General features: G+C 37.5%; 1 protein-coding gene across 1 annotated transcript in view; it reads left to right on the top strand.

Moving 5' to 3' along the window:
- The first annotated feature begins 222 nt into the window (after positions 1-222).
- The window catches only part of LOC127650784 (gamma-aminobutyric acid type B receptor subunit 1-like), a 200,860-nt gene continuing 186,249 nt past the window's right edge, over positions 223-14,833 (top strand). Inside the window, exon 1 of the mRNA XM_052136422.1 lies at positions 223-956. The gene's annotated coding sequence lies outside the window, so the exon portion shown is untranslated. The remainder of the gene's footprint in view (positions 957-14,833) is intronic.

A 14,833-nucleotide genomic window follows, 5' to 3' on the forward strand; every position in this document is an offset into this window, starting at 1 on the left:
TAAAGCATCCTCTCTGCGCAAGGAGGAGGTCTGCACTATTTATCTGGGATTTATATGAACGCACCATCTGTCTTTCCGTCAGCCAATAAGCGCTCTCATTCCCACTCTACTCCATCGGCGGTGTCTTCATGTAGTGTGCAGACTGCAGATGAGAGAGAGACGAGCACTGCCCTGTGACGTCGTGAGTGAGAGGGACAGTGGAGGAGCGCGCGGGAGGGAGGTTTCGAGATCTGTCGTCGTTTGTCCGTGTGTAGCTACCGTCTTTCTTTTTGGCGATATCATTTACCTCCCGGCAAATATTACATCGCATTTAGAACCATTCCAAGCACGCGAGCACTTTATTTTTCACACTGGATACGCTTATAAACCTTCTCGTCGATATTTCATCTTTATTTCCTCCCGCAAGTCTCGTAGGCGACGGAATCATGGCAAGTGCACTGGCGTCTAGTTTCCGTGAGTACGATTTCCGACAAACTGCAGTCCGGCCGACGTTTGTAAACAATTGTGTGTAACCGTTCAACGTCTAATCCAACTTGGAATCGCTTCTTTTTTCGCGCACGCGTTATTGTATTTGTTGTCATTCGTTGTATTCGAGCAATACATTTACGCAAAGCACAACTGTAAATCTGCTCCTACAAATTTCAACAGATTTTTTTTTCTTTCAAAACCTTCGACTGTTATTTATGTAACCGAATATTTAAAAGCAATCTTTTCGCAAGGATATTTCGCACATGTCGAATCGCGACGAACGCAATATTTATCGTACAATAGCGATTTTACGCGCAGAGAGGAAGTTTAATGCACAGTAAACGCCTAGAAACATCTGCGTGAGCAACTAATAGACCATCATTATTTTTTACCGGTCAAACATAAACCTCTCGTGCACACACACGCGCACGTTGGCTGTCAAGCATCCCTGAAGGACCATCTGCAAAGAAAAGCGCCTGAACGACGCAGTAAGTAGCCTAATATAATTGTATGCCTGTAAATGTTGTGCAATAATTGTTCTCATCAGGAGTCTAATCCAGCGTATAGTGAAACCATTTAATTGAATGTGGTTGCCGGTCTGTCATTCTTGGGGGGGGGGGGGGGGTGGCGGTGCTCTAATCAGGAGCACCAGCTCAGTTACAGTAGTGTAGAAATCCCTCAAGACATTATTTAAATAGGCCCAAGAGGATAATAGGACGAGTTGCCCTTAAGTGTTTTTTTGAGTGGTTGTGAACTCGAGTCGTGTATTTGAATGCAACACAGGCAAGTCGCTGTCCGTGGTGCTGAAACCGATGACAGATAATTATGATCCCCCTAACACAATACACAAGGGCGTAGATCTGGCTCGAACATTGTAAAGGGGGGTGGGGGTTCAGTGTGAAGCATTTACATGTTTCCATTGATCATGGTATAAAAATGGTGGTGGGGGGTTATACTTGCTTCTTTTGATTATAGAAGCATATCAACCCCCATTTTCTACAGCCCTGACATATCTGATGTCTTGATAATCTATCATACCCGATTCAGTTCATTAATAGAGTGATTCATGAGATGGGTTTGTCAAATAAGCAAGACATCCAAAATGTGCAGTGGTGAAGATCCTCCAAGAACAAAATTGGAAAACACTCATTTTGATGGGGTAGATGAGGGGAGAAGGTGGCGGTTGAAGGGATTTTATTGTAGTGTTGGTTTTTGAATTTGGGGTTTTTCCACTTCTATTGTTTTATATTATGTTGAGAAGAATTTGATGAATTACTGTCGTGTCAGCCTGTTGTAAATGATGAAATTGTTGGGCTCGAGTTGAGGGGGGATGCGAGGGAATGCCATCCCCCTTGTTACAAGAAACACCAAAAACCATTGCTCTTGTAAAACCACCATCCCCCCTTACAATCCCCATTTGACAAATTGTGTCATGTATTAATTAGAAGTAATCATGCAAGTCAAATATAAATCTCTCCTTTTTATAAATAACAGACTATAAATAACTGCGATTAACAGGGCAAATGTGTGAGGTTGGCAGATTTCTATAGGTGAAATCCTCCAATCAGATCTTGTCACTTGTAGAGTTTGGAAATATTCTGCCAGGGTGACACTTTAGTCACGCAATCTGGCAAACTTGGCAATCTCTCTCTCTCTCAGGGTTTTCTGAAAACACTAACAACCAGGTATGTCAGAGTTTAGCGATGAGTTGACATGTTCTTCCCAGTGTGCTCACATGAAACTTACGCCACTGAAGGGAATGGACGATTTCAAAAGTTTCGTAGACTATCAAAAATGTTCTTAAAAAAGAGAAAAAGAACAGATGGTAAGATATTGCTATGACAAGTTTACACAACATGTACATGTTGTTAACTCAAACAATTTTCAGGGTAAATGCTTTTGTGTGCAGAACAACTTTTTTACACCACTGTTTAAGCATCCTTCAAAGAAACAGCCCAAACTTCCTTTACTATTTCAGTTAATGGAGTAGAAAAAAAACGTGTGTCTGTAACAGTGCGCGAGCGATCTAGAGAAAGCCATTTTCATGATCGTAACGTGGATTCTTTTCACCAAATTCATCATAAAATATAATTACTTAGGGTAACAGGTGCATATTATGACAATGTATGTGGGTCAATGAAGTGACGAATATACTACTTGAATATACCTCTTCTACGACGAGCATACTGCATTTTCAATTTCTGAGTTTAAAGTTAAATTGATTCTTTTTCTGGAGTTTAAATAAAATAATGTCATGTGGTGTCCAGAGTCAGTCAAAAACAAATTCTAAGTCACATTAAAAGCTGAAATTCCTGAAAAAAGAAATGTTGGCATGACTAATTATGCAGAATAATCTTTTATTTGTATTTCTTATGAAAAAAAGTAGCAGTGAAACAACTGAAATGATTCATATTTAAAAATGCTTTTTTCCACCAAATCAAAGTCATTTGGTGTAACCAGCTTGCGGGGAGCCATTTTGTTGTTTATGTTGACCATAAAAACCACAAAACAGAGCATAACACATTTAGACCATCAAGATAGAGCATAAAATTAAAACCAAAAAACATCTGATATTCATTTTGACATTTTTATGAAAAGGAAAATTTTGTTCAGGTCATGTGGTGGACCCCTGTGAAAACTTCTTGACATTTTACAAAAAAATCACAATATTTATAAAAATATTTTTACCTTGAAAATGTTTTTTGAAAACATTTTTTAAATTAATGACGAAGCTGTTTAAACACTCATGTATTCTAGGTGCAAAGGCAGTATTGTAATATTATTTAATTAGTGGATACACCACATGACAATTTTAAAGTTTACATTTAAAAAAATACCCACACACACACACACACACACACACACACACACACACACACATCACACACACCATCTTTAATTTTTATACAAACCGACCACTGGAAGTAACCAAATATTCAAGATGGATGGAGACTGAATGTTACATTTTAAGACTCTGCCTTTTGCAAAACCCAGACAAAACAACTGCTTACAATTGACAATAAGGTTGTATTCATTAACATTAATGCATTAGATATCACAAAGTTACAATGAACAAGATATTTTTTAGCACATTTATACCCTTGTTGAAGGTCAAAAAAAGTTTATATGAAAAAAAAAATGTTAATGAAATAAATATTTATGAGAATACATTTAACAATTGTTTGGTCATATTAGTTTATAATTAATTAAATAATATTATTATATACAACTTTTACTTTTAAAAATTGCTTACTAACCTTTTTTTAAAGAAAAGGAGGGGCGAGTCGAAATTAATTTTTGTGGTAATCAATATTATGTCACAAATGATGACGATTGAGCTTAACTTGTATTGAACCCAATTGTGAAAATATTGTTTATTAGTTCATGTTAACTAAAGTAGTAAACCACAAATACAACATAATTTTAAAGTGTTACCAATCCCCCTATTTTTAATATTTTGGGGGACGTGGTAATTTAGTTTGTTTTGTTTTGTTTCATTTTGTACATATATTCTTGCAAGTAGGTACATTGTCTTACAGCATTGAATTGTTGAATTATTTTGTAGTTATTTTTGTATTTATAAATTCCCACCAAGGCATACAGGGACTGATGTATAAATGGTAGTGCCAGAAATGTTTCTTTTCTTCTTGAAATGCTGGTGAACATGCCCTCAGTTGTGTGTAGTTGAATATTGCACCATTCTTCTAGTGGAAAATCCTCCAGTTCTTTGAGTGATGGAGGAAATCATCATGTATCACTTCCTGGCATGTGGTAACATCATAAAGGGCACATTGTCTCCAACAGTGGATGTATGTGGTCCTGCGAAATATTTCTTAGCTGTTAAATGACCACACTGGGGAATTATAGATCCTAATGACCCCCATGAGATTTCCCGTGTAGTTTGAACAAGTGCAACATGTATTGCGGGTTAAAGGGATCCTTTGGCTTTCTCCAAACATTGGCCTGGTACATCGGATGCAGGTAATAGGTTGAAAGGTGACTCACCTCATCATATTACCTGGTTCCATTGTTCAGCAATCTAGGTTTTGTCCTCTTCATTGGTGGGTTGGACTTACAAGCATTTTACGAGTTGCAGCCCCATTGTAAATTCCTCCTCTGTGGAGTGTAGATTATGTGATGCTTTGTGTATGCTTATGGGTCACAGAGGTGCCGATTAAATTTGGTAAGATGTATTTGTATGGCATTTAGCAACTTTCCTGTAAAGTTCCTGCCTGTGAAGTGCCCTGTCAGTAAATGCTAACTTGCAACCACTATTCCATTTTTCAGATGCAGTTTGTGCATATCTGGCATTTTGTTTTTATTAGATGCTCTGCACCTATATTTTGTTGACTGATGCACCTGCAATTTAGGCACAGATTATTTTGCCTCACTGGAACTGTGAAATGTGCCTCTTGTTGCTTTGAAGTCTCACATATCAAAGTGAGAACTGTCAGATCTCTTTTATAGCAGATACATACTGCAAATCACTGGCAATCAACCTAGTGCACCTCAACATTTGAAACTGCATCTGATATTGTGATTTATTTTTTTTCAGAGTTAAATTACCATTTTGAAGCCTTTTTGTCCATTACATGTACTCTTCAATATGCACATACATGTACAATACATACACACACACACACACACACACACACACACACACACACACACACACACACACACACACACACACACACACACACACACACACACACGTTGTGTTTCCATGTTTTATGGGGACTTTCCATAGACATAATGGTTTTTATACTGTACAAACTTTATATTCTATCCCCTAAACCTAACCCTACCCCTAAACCTAACCCTCACAGAAAACTTTCTGCATTTTAACATTTTCAAAAAACATAATTTAGTATGATTTATAAGCTGTTTTCCTCATGGGGACCGACAAAATGTCCCCACAAGGTCAAAAATTTCGGGTTTTACTATCCTTATGGGGACATTTGGTCCCCACAAAGTGATAAATACACGCTCACACACACACACACACACACACACACACACACACACACACACACACACACATATATACACTGTATATATTTCAGCAATATCACACAAGCAAGATATGTTTGTGCATATATATATATATATATATATATATATATATATATATATATATATATATATTTAAGCAATATGTCCCTACATCAGCAATGTACGGCCTACATCGGTGCTGTAGGTAATCACAGCAGTGCTTATTTAGGGCCATATCTCACTCTTGCTCATGTGACATTGCTTATATACAACAGTTCAATGAACAAGTAAATAAAAATTAAAAATAGGAAAAACTGAGTACGGTCATAAAAACGCATTTGTGCATGGAACTACTTTATTACGCTACGGATCAGAATCTGCCATTGTTGCTTCAAACCAACTGATGCGTCCAAGCTTTCGTTAGTAATTCAAAAATGTCACTTCAGAAATAATATCACGCTTGTGCTGTTTCTAACAAGTAATTGGATCAACAAGGATGAATGTGTGTGTGTGTGTGTGTGTGTGAGGGCGAGAGTGAAAGAGAGAGAGAGAGAGAGAGAGAGAGAGAGCGAGATGGAGCATGTGCGATCAAGTGTTGGCACACCCAAGCAGAGATGCCATCAGCTTTCTGAATATTAGCTTTCTCAGTGGAAAAATAGCGTCCAAGCGGGGATATTTCTCCCTATTTCGCAGTAGCCGGTGCGCAAGAGTCATTCACTAAAGAAACCGCAATGTACTCCATTTTAAACAGTGCGTCCACTCCAATGTGGAAAGTCCGGTAAGAGGTAAGCACCTTCAGTTCTTGTAATTAATCAGTTTGTTGTTTCTCTCAGCTGTGATGAGCTGTAATGCTGAAGTTGTGTTTTAAAGCCGTTTAAAGCAATTTCCTAGCTTTTGAAGTAGAAATATATGCGATCACGAAGAGCTGTTGTATGTAAATGGCTGAAGTGGCTTTAATTCACGTCACCTAACTGGCATATTACACATAAAAATGATCTTTTGCCACCACCTGCTGGCTAACATATGTAATGTCAAAACAAATACATGTAAAAAAAACAGACAAACCATAGCTCTTAACAGATCTGCACTGCTTTTACACTTTAGTTTAGAATGGCACATACTCAAGCGGAGTGATACACAGACAGTGAAGCGTCTGAGAGCTGATGGTGTGAGACCATCAGTGCTCATGGAACTTCTCTCGTCCAATCAGATTCAAGGACCAGAACTAACTGCTGTATGTATACATATATATATATATATATATATATATATATATATATATATATATATATATACTGTGTGTGTACATATACATATGCATCTGTAAAAGTGAATTATTTTCTCTTATTGTGATGTGTTTTGATTGTATGTTGTCAGACACTGGTAATATAAGGCATCTGTTTCTATGTGCAGGTATACTTGTTATTCTCTAAGCAGGTGTGGAGTGTCTAGAAGCGTAAATTAGGTTAATTGGCGTTTCCGTAGCATACTACTTATGAATTCATCAGCAAAATAAAGCCCCTTGGGGGCAGAGAGTGAGTTAACGAACTCTCTTAATTAGCGGAATGATGAATAATAAGGTTTTTTATCATGTCTATGTGGATGTGCTGATTGAACGCTGTATTTATGCAACTAGAGCAAGAGACTTACGCCCATAAAAATATAATTTAGGGTACAAGCTGATATCAAACTTGCATCAGATAGATGGATGGATGGATGAATTTGACTGATTCAGGCACACACTGAATGCTTAGACCTGAGTGGTTTCAATGTACGATTGATTTAAACAAGCATCTCCAGCACAGCATGTTAATGACTTTAGTTGTTTGAAGTGTCCACAATCTATTTGACCTAAGTTCAAACATTGTTGTTTGGATTCACGGATAGTTTGTGAATAGGATTATGTCCTGTAGAAACATGTACACCCAATAGTGCCTTTCATTAAAGTCAATGGGAGATGCCATTTGCAAACCATTATACTTCCGTAATGTGACATATTTTTACATGTTCTGAGTAAAAACACTCTAAATCGCCATCTCTGTGCTTGCAATGTTGCTACAGTAGTTTCTTGCCATGGGTGTAGCTAGCTGTAGACAGGTTTCTTTTGAGGGGAGTGGATTAAACATTTGAAAAAATATTACTGAAGAATATTCATATCCTTTTGACTAATGCTGTCACCCTGTTCATTAATACGGTTTTATAAAATAAGATTTTTTTCTTGTTCTATTTTCAAGATTTGAGATCCGCATTTTATTGTGCCAGATAAATACTGCTCTGATTGCAGTTAGGGTGCAATTATATATATATATACACACACACACACACACACACTGGCGGCCAAATGTTTGGAATAATATACCGATTTTGCTGTTTTGAAAGGAAATTGGTACTTTAATTCACCAAAGTGGCATTCAACTGATCACACAGTATAGTCAGGACATTACTGATATAAAAAACAGCACCATCACTATTAGAAAAAGTCATTTTTGATCAAATCAACTTATCCTTGAGTAATTATTCTAAATTGATAATTTGGTACTAGAAAATCACTTGCCATTAAATCAAACACTGCTGAAAGATATTTGGTTCATTAAATGAAGCTTAAAATTGTCTTTATGTTTGTTTTTGAGTTGCCACAGTATGCAATAGACTGGCGTGTTTTAATGTCAATATTAGTTCAAAAAAGGCAAAAAAGAAACAGTTTTCTCTAGAAACTCGTCAGTCGTTGTTTTGAGGAATGAAGACTGAAGATTTCATACAAAGGTGTACACTACAGTCTTCAAAGACAAAGGACAACTGGCTCTAACAAGGACAGAAAGAGATGTGGAAGAGGACGAGTACATCAGAGTCTCTAGTTTGAGAAATAGATTGAGAAAATGTCCTCAGCTGACAGCTTCATTGAATTCTACCCACTCAACACCAGTTTCATGTACAACAGTAAAGAGAAGACTCAGGTGTGCAGCCTTATGGGAAGAAATGCAAAGAAAAAGACACTTTTGAAACAGAAAAGAAAAAAGAAAAGTTTATAGAAACACAGACATTGGACAACAGATAATTGGAAAAGAGTGTTATGGATCTTAAACACATTGAGCTTTTGTGGGATCGGATAGACTGTAAGGTGTGTGAGAAGTGCCTGACAAGGCAGCCACATCTATGGCAAGTGCTACAGGAAATGTGGGGCAAACTGTCACCTGATTTATAGTTTGGATTTATATCCATTTGGCAGAGACCCATTAATGTGGCCAATTCAATTGGATAGCAATCCGATCAGTAAAAACACATGAAGTGACCACTTGTATAGTAACACCTAAATCATCGTTAGCTTGTAGGTTGATTAGCTACAGTTTCAAATTCCCTTTCCCAACCACACCTTTTCCCACTCTGACACTCCACCAGGACTCTGATCCTGATCTGACAGTATTCCTGGCATAAACTTCAGCACAGTTATCACATATAGTGAATCCGTGCACTTCACTTACATGCACATTTACATAGTGACTGAGTGGCCAACTTCTGCTGTAGACACACGCTGTGCTGACTGACAGGCTTGGAGAAGAAGAAGGATGCTACATGAGGTCATCCACCCAAAATGACAAGTTTAAGCCAGGTAAAAAAGGCTGAAATAACTCCATGGAACAAGAGCCACTTCAGCTAACATGGCCATTGCAGTAGCACTTTAACAGTGAGGAAAGCCCTGCTGATGGACAGGCTAATTGACTCGTTCCTCAACTACGTGCTTTGAGGTTTGTAACTGTTGCAAGGCCGCAAAGGTGCGGCGAGGATACAAATTGCGAGAGGCTGACAGATTGAACTGTGTTATTGTCTGCGGGTAAAGGCACTTCCTTGAGCGACACTAGAGGTCAATACAATGAGACCTGAGAGGATGAGGAACAGACAGTGTTGCCATGAGTCCAACACCTTTCTATCCTCTCTTCCGCCCACACTTATTCGCTGATGCAGACTCTCATGAAGAACACGAGTGATACCTCATCCCTCTCACTTGTTTCTCAGTCTCACTCTCTGTTCTATCTGAGCCAGATTGAGCGATACTTTTAGGTTTTCGCCTACTCCGACAGTCTCATGATAACTCGGAATAATCTGTTTGAGATGACGACTTGGTACATACAAAAAGCAATCTCCATAGAGGTTAAACCAATCAACAAACAGAATCCCAAATGAATACGATACATGCGCCCAATTTTAGCTTGCCTCCTTGTTTATGGTTAGGTTTAGGATTAGGTTTCGGGTTAAACTTCGAAAAACTTAATGATAGGTGAATGCACCTGTGAAGAAACAGAGGGGGCTTTTTGGTGCAACACAAACCCAACAACTCTCCTCAAAGCTGCTTGTCTTTGTAGATAAATGTATGTGCATTGAGGGAGCTGTACAGGAGAATGCCATTTATGCAACACATGCTGCTTTTGTTTTCCTGTTGTTCTGTGCTAGTTCTCACTCTCGGTGTGATGTTTGGTGTCTTGACACAGCCGATAAGGCTCTAAACAGTTCTCACTATAGCACGAGTGCTGCATCTGCCGGCCGCAGAGAGGAGGAGCAACTTAACACATCAGTGGTGCTTTCAAATCCAGAGGGTCAACTTCTTAAGCTCCTACTTAGCCTTTCCGGATGGAAATTTGTATTGCTAGCTCCACACAAGCACTCTATTGAGATACTAATATGATTCATATATACAATAGTCTAATCTGTTCCCTCATCACCTCTGTCTATTTTCTCTTCCACTATCTGTCTTGGCCGATCCCATTATCTGTTTCCTTCCTCTACCTCTCCTTCCCAATCCCCAGACCCGGTGTCTGGAATTCGTAGATAGTGTCTGCAAGAATACTCTTTGAATAGTGGAAATGTATTTCCATATGGCTTATTGAATTTTTTTGCTTTTCATATTAGTGACAGTGTAAGAACATAAAAGCAGTGCTTTCACCATAGATTTGATCAGAGACAAAGACAAGCAAACTTTTTACAGAAGATTGTGGGTTTTGGCTTCTCAATGGGGGAAAAGTAATTTTTTGGATTATGGTGAAAAAGTTTCAAAAGCATGTGGAAAAATGGGTATAGGAAGAATATATGCATATTAAGGAAGTATATTAAATTCTAAAATCAATGACAACCGCTTTAGTGGCAGAATTGATTGGAGTCTATCAACTGTACTCAGTGCACGGGCACAGTTGAGAGCAATGAAGCCAGTTCTGGTGCACAGGTCACTGAAAGCCATTTCGGCTCAAAATTGACCATCCTCTGAGAGGGAAAGAGAAGATGTTGTTAGCGAACTGTCCATCAGTGTTAAATCTACTGTTTTAGCTGTGCTCTTAATAACTGCCAGAGTGAGAGCGCAAACAGTTACACTGTGCACTGCAAAACAAATTTTTGAGCAACAAATTAATTGCAATGATGATTCAACAAGAGAACATGATACAGTACATTAGACTAAATGTACATTTGTCGCTATGTACAGTCACTCTATGTTAGAGTCATCAATATTTTTACATTTTCTGAGAAAATGTTTGTCACGCTTGCCCATGCAAAACTTGCTGGCATGATGCAGGTATTGTTACAAGTGGTTGCTTATTGGCCCTAATCAAAAGAGCCCACCCATGTTTAAGGGTTATGATATTCTCATTACACACTCTATATGATTTTTCCCTTCGTTTTAGTCTGATCACTTAAAAAAGTAATAGCACATCTGTCCTCAAAAAGCCATGGTTTGAGATATTGTTCATATCTGTGGCATTAACAGTGGAGAAAAGGTTATAACGGAAGGTTATGCATTTGGCATGTTTACTGGCATATTTATCTCCACAATCCACTAAAAAAGAAAGAAAAATGAAATAATATTTTGTAATGTATTCTTTATTTGAACCGTTAAGATTTTTTTGCATTGTGACAATCAGTGTTGGGTAGATTTAACTGAAATGTAATCTTGTATTGATTACAAATTACACAATCTTTTCAATTTCACTTTTTAGTAATTTAATCTGATTTATTTTTGGTTACTTGCATGTTTTGATGAAAATCAAATTTTAACAAATTTTCACTACTTGACACTTTATATAAGCATTAGTACACATGAAATCAAATTATAATTTGCTATTTGATAACCCCCCCACCCAAGTCAAGATTGATAGGTAATTTAATCAATATGTAATAATGTAATCCATAAAAGATAACTGTAATCTGATTATACACATGTGAAAATGTAATCAAATTACAATTGTTTTGTAATCTGATTGTGTATTCCAGATTACATGCAATCTGTTACAACCCAACACTGATTACAACTGCAGTAAGTGCATCTCTACCCCAAACCCCATTTTTCATTCTCATAAAAAAAAACAATTATGATGCATTACTTTAATTGTGACATGTTTATACAACACAGCAGTATTTGTTGTAATGCCTTTAATTTATACTAAATTCAATTAAAAAACCATTGTATTACTGCAATCATTACAGAAATGGGAATCTAATGAGAATCACCATTAAGAGTAATGGGAATAACAGAAAACTCAGAAGTTAAATTTCCAGGCACATACTGGTAATGAGAATTTGGGGTATAAATGTGCTTAATTATCATGAAAATAAAGTCACAATGCTAATCTAAAAATATGCTTTATTTTCTTTATGCAAAGAGTTCTGTCTTTTTTTTTTCTTTTGATTTTGGAGTAAAATATGAACATATTCAACCAATAGCAAGCACCGCTAGAAGAAAAACTGCTCAAGATGAATGCACATTTGACATAATTTCCAATCACTGTATATTAGAGTCAATTATATATTCACAAGGGCCTGTGGCTTGTTTAGTGTCTTGCATTAGTATGCCCGGTGGGTGAGACACATACAGTGTGGTGTGTTCACTTAACAGGCCACTACAAAGGGACGCCAAGGTTTGCTCAGCATTATTCTTTCAGAATGGCTGATAATAGGCTTTGGTGTGTGTTTTGTTAAACTATGCTCGTGATTAATGGCCTTCATTGAACGTTGACTTTGTGCTCATGGTTTGCCTTTGGTTTATTAAAGACACACACCTTTTTTTTTATTCTACCATTATGGTCTTGAAGGATCGCGCCGAGTTCTGTAGATAATGGTGTTTGTGTCCTAAGACAGATTTGCACGAGAGAGAGAGTTGGCAGACGATGGTAAACCCAAGACCAGATGGAGACTTCAGAAATCACTGTGTGTGTGAGTGTGTGTGTGTGTGTGTGCTTGTGTGTGGGCATGTTTATGTGGTTTACAAGGACAATTTTTCAGGTTACAAACTGGTAATGACACGGTTATTGTGCTATAAATGTGGTTTATGAGGACATTTCTAGTGTCCCCATAATTTAAATAGCTTAAAAAACATATTAAACAATTGAATAGTTTTTTATTTTATTGAAAATGCAGAAAGTTTTCTGTGAGGTTTAGGGTTAGGGGATATAATCTGTAGTTTGTACAGTATAAAAATCATTATGTCTATGGAGTGTCCTCATAATGATAGGCAGACCAACATGTGTGTGTGTGTGTGTGTGTGTGTGTGTGTGTGTTAAACGTGAATAACTGACAGGCTTGGTCAAGCTCACACAAAATGAACTCCTTAGACCAAGAACTGTGCTGACTAAAGCACTTTGCTTCATATTTCTTTTGTCTATTATTCTAGGCCTTATGGCCAGGCATTGACCAACCTCAAAATTAAAGGATATAATTTGTGGGTATATTTTAAGTATATAATGAGTACATTTTTAGGTACTTTATGGTCTGAATGGAGTGGACCTACTATTGAATTGTTCCAATAGATGGCTCTATTGACTGATGGAGTGATAGACCAGCCAAAGTAATGAAAAGTAGGAAGTGAGGAACAAAGTGACAAAGCTAAATCCACTGAACAAATGAGGCACTGAGCTAATAGGAAGATTTATTACCCAGATTTAAGTGGTAAACAAAGCACTGCAATTATAAGCTTTGCAACCTATTTTTATGTTCAACAACAGCAGAATCAACTTTTTGAACTTCCTTTTAATTAAAGCCTCTCATTAAATCAATTGGACTTTTGTTGCTTTTAGTCCTGGCCTATTATCTTTGTGGCCATTTATATGCTAGCGTACTCCTAAAAGTTGACAAAAATTGCTCTTTTGGGACAATGGATCAAAAATATTGACTGATACACTCTCCTTGTACGCAAGGTTGCATACAAATGTTTGTATAATAAATCACTGTAGAATGAGAACATGCCTCCCCCTAATTCTGCCTGATCTCATGAAAATCATGTGACTATGGTGTCATTTCTGCAAAATAATGTTACGTGGTTCCTTACACATTTTGTGGCAGTTTCGAGGTGAAATATTCACTGTGTGGTGCTAAAAGCGGGTTAAATGTTCTCCCAAACAGATGAGGTTTTTAAGGTTAATCCATTATCGAGTTTTAAATTGACAAAACATACCTCCCTAAACCTTAAACCTAAACCTATCCGATAGTGTCATGAAAGCAAATGTAACATGAAAAAGGCAATTGCTGAAGTAAAGTTTTGTTGCACCAATATGACATTTTGGCTCACGTGTTGACTTGCGTGCTCTTTAGGAATTATATCCCGGTCCTTTGCATCATAAATGCAACTTTTCAACACTATCAGTTGAGCTACCACGCAATCTGATCACACTCAAGCGAGCTTGTAAATGTAGAGAAGTTGGTTTTGTAATACAAACTGTGGCAGGGCGGAGGGCGGGGACGGGTCGTGATCCTATGCACCTGGTCCTGTATTAGGCTAACGATCTCTCTCTCCCGCACGATACTCTGCAGTCGGCCTTTAAACCTCAGAGACTTGATTAGCCTAATACGGGACCAGGTGCATAGGATCACGACCCGGCCCCGCCCTCCGCCCTGCCACACAGACGTTTAAATGTATCGCCTTTCAAATCATGTCATTCACTGTAGTAAAAGTTTTTGATGTCATAAGATACTGTTGCACTGTGTGAGGACAAAGTAAGGAAAAGTAAATGTTTATGAACTGATAATCTGCCGTTTTACTCGCGATTTGTGTGAAAGAAAATAAAAGTTATTGTTGGTGTAGCACCTCTAGTGTATATTTCACCAGAAAAAAAGAGCCACGTAAAAATAATTGAGCAAAAATGTTGTTATAGTAACATGATTCTATGACACCAGCTTGCCCAAATACCACCTGCCAACTAGTAAAAGCAAGTTTCACAGCTTGTTGCTGAGTCTTAAACTAAAGGCTATTGGCTATTAAATAAAGAGCAACCCCTTAAACACATTATGTCCTACACCAACTTCCTGTCTCCATAAAAAATACTTCAACCCACATAAGAAAATTGAGTTCTTCAAAACATTTCATGGGGTCTTAAAACTATTTAGAAAGCTAAGAAAA

This window comes from Xyrauchen texanus, chromosome 10, assembly GCF_025860055.1.
Source record: "Xyrauchen texanus isolate HMW12.3.18 chromosome 10, RBS_HiC_50CHRs, whole genome shotgun sequence".
NCBI lineage: Eukaryota > Metazoa > Chordata > Actinopteri > Cypriniformes > Catostomidae > Xyrauchen > Xyrauchen texanus.